The sequence below is a fragment of the Protobothrops mucrosquamatus genome, unplaced genomic scaffold (genome assembly GCF_001527695.2).
Source record: "Protobothrops mucrosquamatus isolate PMUCROS unplaced genomic scaffold, P.Mucros_1.0 scaffold1634, whole genome shotgun sequence".
Lineage (NCBI taxonomy): Eukaryota > Metazoa > Chordata > Lepidosauria > Squamata > Viperidae > Protobothrops > Protobothrops mucrosquamatus.
In genome coordinates, this window is record NW_015387793.1 from 131098 (window position 1) to 139765 (window position 8668).

The window sequence follows — 8668 nt, forward strand, 5'->3', positions numbered from 1 at the left end:
TTATTTCAGCAGGCAGGACTGGCCTAGGGGTATTTTAAAGGGGTTTTAAATTAAATTTTTAGTAGAAGCGGCCAAATTTAAATATTTATTTTTAATCTTTTTAAATTTTGTATTGTATTACTGTTTTAAACTGGCTGTAAGCCGCCCTGAGTCCTCCGGGAGAAGGGCGGGGTATAAATTTAATAAAATCTAATCTAAAATCTAAATCTAATCTCCAGAGCACTGGCCAAACCAGCTCAGCAGCAAATCTGTCCAGGTGCGTCTACTCAGCCCTAGCAAGGGTGCCCTTCAGCTCCTGCTGTTTCAGGTGCTCGCACGGGAATGCCAGACGCTGGGCCAGCGGGGGTTCCTCGGTGGACTTGCCCCAGCTCTCATGGTCTCCTTCCCCGGAACTGACCAAAGGGCGGCTCGACTAGGAATCGTACAGGAGGACCATCGTACTTGCGGAGGGGCCACCCAAGGAAATCAAGACTGGCTGAGACACCAGGTTTCCTCTCTTTGCAGTTCTCCTGCGAGGGTGGAGGAGGAGGAGCTTTACTCAGAGGAGAGGTGGATGGCTGAATGATCAGGAGATAGCAACTGATCTGCACAGGGTGGAATTGCAGCCACGGAAATCCTGAAGGCACAAAGCTCTTGCACAAGAGAAAGCTGCCTCCAAGACAAAAGATGCAAAATCTAGCCGACAGGCAAAGATGACACTTAGCATTTTTTTCTTTTTAATGTTGTTGAAAGTCTTTAAGAAAACAATAATAAAAGGCAATGCAAACTAAACTCGGAAGACAAGAAAAACAGAGAGAATACAAAGTGTCCAAGAAAAGAGCAAAAAGATATGAAAAAGAGAAAGGAGTGACTTTCAATCTTCACAATAAGCACAAATTTAGTAAATTTAACTGAGAGGGCTGTTAAGTTAATGGTAAAGAAGATGGACTGCTGTAGCAGAAACAGCACCAAGTGGAACAGCTTGCCTTCAGAAGTTGTAAGTGCTTCATCACTCAAGGTTTTTAAGAGACTGGACAGCCACTTGTCTAAAATAATATAGTGACTCCTGCTTGAGCAGTGGGCTGGACTAGAAGACCTCAAAGGCCCCTTCCAGCTCTATTCTGATTGATTGAAGCACCAAGGAGCCCTCATTTCAACCCTGGCCTACAATTATTCGCCTTTAAAGTTAAGTTGGAGCCGTAGGAACTACTTTTGGATGGTTCCAATATTATTTGAATGGTTAATTTCAGAAGGTGGCATTACATGGCTTAACTTCTTTGTGTTCATACTTTGAGGAGAAAGTATTTAATAGATAGCTTATTTGCCTAATAACTGATGAGAAGTCTATGGAAGGCTGCAGACCCCACTTCTTGAAAAAATAATCTTCTTGAAGCACATAATCTATAAAGTGCTCATGATTTGTCCTTGTTTTTGGAGCATCTGCAGGAGCCTTTATTGTGAGAACCCTTTATTATAATAGGTGGAAATTCTAGCTACAGCACTCCTGTGACAGAGATGCTATATTATTGTTTTGATGCTCCATGTGTTGGGAATTTCCTATCTTAACTACGGCAATGCATCACATTTGGAATTGGTTTTCAATTTTTAGTGACAGACCACTGTCAGGGGTGGATCCTTGTGGAGGTAGTCTATACCTCACATCGCAGGGCAGCTACTTGATTCATCAGTCCAAATTCATGCCTCGCCCAGTCACAGAGGCCAATCAGGAAACACCAACACAAATACAGGGCCCTTCTTAACACAAGCTTCTCAACAGCTATCTCCAATTCTGGAAGAAAAATAGAGCCACCAGTGGCTACAAACAGTCTCATCTTCCAGAAATCAGCCTTCCTTTTTAAAAAGACATCCATACCCACGGCCATGACAACATCTTTTGGAATGGATTTAGGAGATTATCTGTATGGATACATGAATCAGGACATTGTTGTCTGGAATCTCCTGCTTTTCAGTATAATTAGGCAATTATACTAAGATATGCAGATGATACCACTCTAATGGCAGAAAGTGAAGAGGAACTAAAGAGCCTCTTGATGCGGGTGAAGAAGGAGAGTGCAAAAGTTGGCTTGAAACTCAACATTAAGAAAACCAAAATCATGGCATCCGGCCCTCTCAATTCCCGGCAAATAGATGGGGAAGAAATGGAGATAGTGACAGATTTTATTTTCCTGGGCTCCAAGATCACCGCAGATGAGGACTGTAGTCAAGAAATTAAAAGACGCTTGCTCCTGGGGAGGAAAGCTATGGCAAATCCAGACAGCATACTAAAAAGCAGAGATGTCACCCTGCCAACAAAAGTGCGTATAGTCAAGGCCATGGTTTTCCCAGTGGCAATGTATGGCTGTGAAAGTTGGACCGTAAGAAAGGCTGAGCGACAAAGAATGGAGGCCTTTGAACTATGGTGCTGGAGAAGACTCCTGCGAATCCCCTGGACTGCAAGGCGATCAAACCGGTCAGTCCTGGAGGAGATCAACCCCGACTGCTCTTTAGAAGGCCAGATCCTGAAGTTGAATCTCAAATACTTTCGCCACCTAATGAGAAGGACTCACCGGAGAAGGGCCTAATGCTGGGAAAGATGGAGGGCAAGAGAAGAAGGAGACGACAGAGAATGAGGTGGCTGGATGGAGTCCCTGAAGCAGGAGGCGTGAGCTTAAATGGACTCCAGAAGATGGTAGAGGACAGGAAGGCCTGGAGGAACGTTGTCCATGGGGTCGCGATGGGTCGGACACGACTTCGCAATTAACAACAACAAGGCAATTGTTACATATAGAATTCAGTCCTGGGATGTAATTAAAATGCTGCATTTTTCACCCTGGACCGTATTGATTGTGCTATTCCAGAAGACAACTGGATCAGGCTGGCTTGGCTGGAATGTTCCACTGAGTTTGCACATCCTCCCTGGATTTGGGTCCTGCTTCTCTTCTCATTCCACGTCTGAGATGGGAAGAAGTTTCTCTGCTGTGCGGCACCAACACCACTTATCAGCACTGCAATGCAGACTGGGTCAGACTTCTCTGTCTATGTTGTCACTGAGAACTTCCTCAAAAGGCAACACACAACTGAGAAAAGTAAATACAGGTAGTCCTCAGCTTACAACTGTTTAGTGACCACCTGAAGTTACAGCAGCTCTGAAAAAAGTGGATTTATGAGCAGTTTTCACATGTATGACCATTGCAGCATCCCCAAGGTTACATGATCAAGATTCTGGGACTTCACAACTATCATGTATTCATAACAGTCACATTATTCTAGGATCAGGTGATCTCCATTGGTAACCTTCCCAGCTGGCTTCCAACAAGCAAAGGCAATGGGAGAAGCTGGATTCACTTAGCAATTTCAATGGCAACTTCACAACTGTGGCAAAAAAAGGATCATAAAATGGGGCAAAACTCACTTAACAATTGCTTTGCTTAGAAATTTGGGCTTGTAAGTCAAGGACTGTCTGTAAAGAGGACTGCCAGCCTATCCCTTTAGGGCAGGAGGAATAGTAGGACGGCCTTCAAGTTCTCACAGCTGGGAGCCAATCATTTTCTTTAACCCTGAAAGTAGGAATCTGGCACACACACACCACCTACCACCAGCTACAACATCCAGTCTACTGTTTCCACTCTGAGGCATATTTTCAACTGCGAACCTTGCAGTTGAAACATCTGCTCAAATTTTGGCATTTCCAGTTCTTTCCTGTCCCCCGTTTCTACATTACTGAATGATGAAGAATTCTGAGGTCAAGAATGGCATGTTAAAGATTTATGGACTGATCCAGGGGTAGTCAACCTTGGCTCTTTTATGACTCGTGGACTTCAACTCCCAGAATTCCTGAGCCAGCTTAGCTGGCTCAGAAATTCTGGGAGTTGAAGTCCACGAGTCATAAAAGAGCCAAGGTTGACTACCCCTGGACTGACCCAACCATGAAAGCAAGATGGTGACTGTTAATCCTCAATTTGAAAAGGAGCTTTGCCATTCCCCTCCCACGGGAGTAATTTAAAAACACCAGATAAATAGAGTGGGCACAAGCAGTAAAAAAAAATGACTTACCCTTGCTTTAAAATACACGTAAGTCTTNCAGACAAGCGGCCCAGCAGCACCATGGTGGCCACGCCCTCCGCCTGTGCCTCGCAGCAGCATCTGCGCGTGACGGGACGCAAAGGCAGAGTCTTGTCCCCGCTGCTTGACTACCATGTCCTTGGCTGCACTGCTTCTTGTGGGCCGCGGCCAGTGGCGACTCTCCTCTGGGGGGGCTGCTGGTGAGGAGGGGGCCATGGGAGGAGGCAGGGCTGGGGCAACGGCGTGTGTGCCCACAGAGAGGGCTCCGAGTGCCGCCTCTGGCACGTTGCCATAGGTTCGCCACCACTGAGCTAGAATCTATTTTTGAAGGTATCTTGCTTTATTTCTGAGAAACCTCAACAGAAGATGAACTGCAAAAGGACAGAGTTATAATCTGTAGAAAAGGGAAGACATTATATATTTCTTTCCAACTTTTATGATTCTTCTATCTTTTCAGGTTCTTTCAGATCAAAACTATGACCTCATTAGATTATTGTTCCAAAACTATGGCAGTACAGTCTGCTCCTCCAAAGAGAAATAGGCTAGTAATTTATGAGGATGGAGTGGACTATTTCAGCTACATTTGGTAAATTTAAGGGCTCCAGCCTTGGGACTGTCCATTTTCTCCAGCCCTTCAAGTGCTCCAAGACAGCTACAAAGAGGATCCTAGAGATCCATCTGTGACTGGCTACTCTGAAGATTAAGATTTAAGAGCACAAAGTGGTGGGCTCGTTAGCACCCTGAAAGCCCAGCCCTGTCTTTTAATTAACTTTTTTTTTTTTTCAAAAATTTTTTTTTATTGTTTTCAACATAAGAAAAAAAAACACATCACAAATACATCACAATTGAAACCCCCCCCCCCACCCCCCACCCGGACTTCCCAAACCTAATCCCAGGATACTATTCAACTAAAAGTAACCTTGTACTAATATCCCTAACTCCACAATTAACTTTTAAACTCACATTTTTAACTACTCTTGCCCTATTTTAATATTTTTACATTCAGATTTTATATTTTTAACATTTTATTTGCACCCACGATTCCTCTATGAGGGAGATGGGCAGTTTCTAAATATGATAGATAGATAGATAGATAGATAGATAGATAGATAGATAGATAGATAGATAGATAGATAGATAGATAGATAGATAGATAGATAGATAGATAGATAGATAGATAGATAGATAATCCTATGTACTAATCTGATTTAATTAGTAATGTTGCTTGATTTTAATAGAGAAAGCCTGCAGCTATTTCCATCTCTTCAGCCTGGGAAAGAGACAATGAAGGAGAATCCAAAAAGAAAACTCAAGCTAGAGTTGACTTCTTCCAACCAGAGGCAAAGTGAGGCGTCACAGAAACAGCCAAGGCTTCTTTCCATCTGCTGGGAACCGAAAAGCATCTTTTGGAAGATGGACCACGATGAAAGTAGCTTGGAGTCTGTGCTATATTAAAAGCCCCTCTGTAGCAGCGGCAGTTACACCTGAGCAGCAAGGAAAGAGGCTGGAAAACTCTTAAGATATCACTGAGCAAGAAAATTCCAAAGAACCCCAGAATGGAAACAAAAATTAAATTATTGCAGTGACTCTGAACACTTTGTGATAAAGCACTACTGGCACTTGATCCTTGGCAAGATTTCAAAATTATCTTTATCCTCCCTCAAAATTCATTAGCTTTGCAGCAGAGATCTATTTGTTGCATGGGAGGATGTACTTCAGCTTGTAGCTACAGATTCTTCACACCTTCCCAAGAGGAAACATGCGGATGCTGGCCAGACCACACTGTCTTCACTCACTAGGTGTGCTTTTCCAGAGAGCTCCACCCACCCAACTTGTACATTGTGCAACTGAACATGAAATCTGATCCCCACTGAAAAGTCTGTCATTCCTAAACACTTTGCCTTTGTTTTTGGCTCTGGCTGGTCAAAGAACTGGGATGCGGATCTAGGTTCCAGGGCAAACAGGGAGAGGGGCCTTTAAAGTGGTCTTTAAAGTGAGTTAACGTCACAGTTTCCCATGTAGCGTATGTACCTATCGAGTGAGTTTTGGAATTTCCACTGAGGAAAAAAAAATATTATCCTGCCCCACATTAAATAGCTCCCACCGACCTCTTTCTCAGTTCCTCCTGGAATATATAGCAAATTCACTCAACGAGGCATCACATTGTTCAGATTGCTCTAAATTTACCTGAGGTTTCCAAGGAATGTGTTTTGGAAATGGGCCTCAGGCCAGGTTATTTTTCCTTATGCTCAATGACAATTTTTATTTATTTTAAAACAAGCTTCTACTGTTGCATACAAGAGAAAATCACTTCTGTCTAGAAGGTGTCATGAACTGATTCAAAACTTTATGCATTTTGCAAGCTACACAGAACTGACAAAACAACATGTTAAGTTTCAAAGCCAGATTCAAAGTACTCTACACCTAAAGAAAATCAGTGGCTATTTTTGTGGTTGCTTACTAGCTGATTGATCAGCAGTTCCTTATAAGTTCCTTATATTCTTTCCTGCACCAGAGAAAGGCCGCCTTTTGAGATAGGCAAGAACAGATAGAATTTGGAGAATAAGACATAGCTGCCTTCACGAAAAGGCTGCCATGTTGGAAAGATCATTAACAGATGAATGGTTATCGCAAAGTCAACCAGTAAAACTGCTCAGTGCCACCACCACCCCAGTACCAAAAATGCTCTTTACCATATCTCAATTCACCTTTATCTTTTTTCCAGATTGTTAGAAATACTTCGAAAGAAAGAGGGTTTCCCACCAATTTTACCTTCTAACAATCTGGGGTTCGTGGGGAATACAAAAGGAAGGCATTTATGGACACTAATATTCATAGACGCTACGTACTTGCTGACCACTGATGTCTACCACCAGGCCAGGAATAATGGATCAGTGCTATATTCCAATCACATGTTGAGTTCAATCAAGTATGGAGTTCATGTATAAAGTTTCAACCGCCTCTTCAAATAATAAATTACCACTTTCCACTTTGCCTTTGCTCTATGGACAGAAAATCCTATCACAGAGCGAAACAGGCAGAGACACCTGGAGTCGTCCTCCCTTCACCCAGCTTCCAAGCGAAGCAGGAGGTAGACTGGTTGAGGGCAGGCCTTCTAGGTTCCCAAATGGTTGCCTCTCTTCGCAAACAAGGCCCACTAGGCAGGCGAGGCAAATGGGAGGGCAGACTTACCAAAAGGGCTTCCTTGGAGTGACATAAGCCGAGGCAGACAAGTAGCTTCCCATCTCCAGAGCACTGGCTAAACCAGCTCAGCAGCAAATCTGTCCAGGTGCGTCTACTCAGCCCTAGCAAGGGTGCCCTTCAGCTCCTGCTGTTTCAGGTGTTCGCACGGGAATGCCAGACGCTGGGCCAGCGGGGGTTCCTCGGTGGACTTGCCCCAGCTCTCATGGTCTCCTTCCCCGAAACTGACCAAAGGGCGGCTCGACTAGGAATCGTACAGGAGGACCATCGTACTTGCGGAGGGGCCACCCAAGGAAATCAAGACTGGCTGAGACACCAGGTTTCCTCTCTTTGCATTTCTCCCGCGAGGGTGGAGGAGGAGGAGCTTTACTCAGAGGAGAGGTGGATGGCTGAATGATCAGGAGACAGCAACTGATCTGCACAGGGTGGAATTGCAGCCACGGAAATCCTGAAGGCACAAAGCTCTTGCACAAGAGAAAGCTGCCTCCAAGACAAAAGATGCAAAATCCAGCCGACAGGCAAAGATGACACTTAGCATTATTTTCTTTTTTTCTTTTTAATGTTGTTGAAAGTCTTTAAGAAAACAATAATAAAAGGCAATGCAAACTAAACTTGGAAGACAAGAAAAACAGAGAGAGAATACAAAGTGTCCAAGAAAAGAGCAAAAAGATATGAAAAAGAGAAAGGAGTGACTTTCAATCTTCACAATAAGCACAAATTTAGTAAATTTGTAGGTGCTTCTGATAAAAATACAGGCAGACCCGCTAGAGGTTACATGCAAGTATCTCTCTTCCTTCCATATCCTATCTCTTATTCATATACAAACTCATAAATCATTATCATTTCCGTTCTCATATCAGCAAAATGTCCAGAAAAGAGTTCTCAGAATTTTACAGTAACACGTCCTACTTCGAGCCTGGTCAAACAAACCAACTTTCTACTCCTTTCTTTTGCTTCTAGCAATCTTGATCTTTATTCAGGTGCTCTCATAGAATTCAATCTCTCTTCAGTTTTTCTTTTTCCCAACTTAAAAGCTTCTGGGATTTATCAGTCCTCTTTCATAAATCCAGAATATAATCATTCTCCAGGTCATTCTCTTGGCTTATCATCAATATTTCCACTAACTGTTATCCCTATCTTATAATTCCCCCCTTTTTATTTTTTCAGTATTTCAACAATATTTCTTTATATTCTCAACAGTATTTCTTTATATTTTGGCATCAGATGCGGCATTGGTCGCGTTGGTCAATGATCTCTGGAGGGCCCGGGACAGAGGGTACTCCTCTGTCCTTGTTCTTTTGGACCTCTCAGCGGCTTTTGATACCGTAGACCACGGTATCATGCTGCGGCGTCTCGGTGAGTTGGGAGTCGGAGGCACCGTTATGCGGTGGTTCTCCTCCTTCCTCACCGACCGTACGCAGTCTGT